Source organism: Penaeus monodon, chromosome 15 (assembly GCF_015228065.2).
Source record: "Penaeus monodon isolate SGIC_2016 chromosome 15, NSTDA_Pmon_1, whole genome shotgun sequence".
NCBI classification, from domain to species: Eukaryota; Metazoa; Arthropoda; class Malacostraca; order Decapoda; family Penaeidae; genus Penaeus; species Penaeus monodon.
This window is the reverse complement of record NC_051400.1, coordinates 6,827,176-6,827,460: the sequence shown is the minus strand read 5'-3', so window position 1 is coordinate 6,827,460 and position 285 is coordinate 6,827,176. Positions and strand designations below refer to the sequence as shown.

The 285-nt window shown below is 30.2% G+C and overlaps 1 protein-coding gene across 1 annotated transcript in view; it reads left to right on the top strand.

Moving 5' to 3' along the window:
• LOC119581717 (zinc finger protein Xfin-like) overlaps positions 1 to 285 on the top strand; it is a gene marked incomplete in the record, with an annotated part of 17,480 nt that overhangs the window by 797 nt on the left and 16,398 nt on the right.

Sequence of the window (285 nt, the reverse complement as noted above, 5' to 3'; positions counted from 1 at the left end):
CATGGGTTTATATCTATGAATATTAGAATATTTTTCATCTCTCTTCCTTTGTAATTTTTATTAAATAAAGTTGGTAGAAGTGCAGAGTGATATATATACACATCAATATCTTATCTCCATCCCAAATCCAAAAAATAAGATAAATACTATATAGAAACCAAAGGTAAATAAAAAAATAAAAAAACAGAAATACATCCCTTCGACCGAGAATAAGTTCTTGTCAGAATAAAACTAAACTTGTCAATCCGCCTTCTATCCCATTTTTTCTGTTGTCCTTGGGGGGGG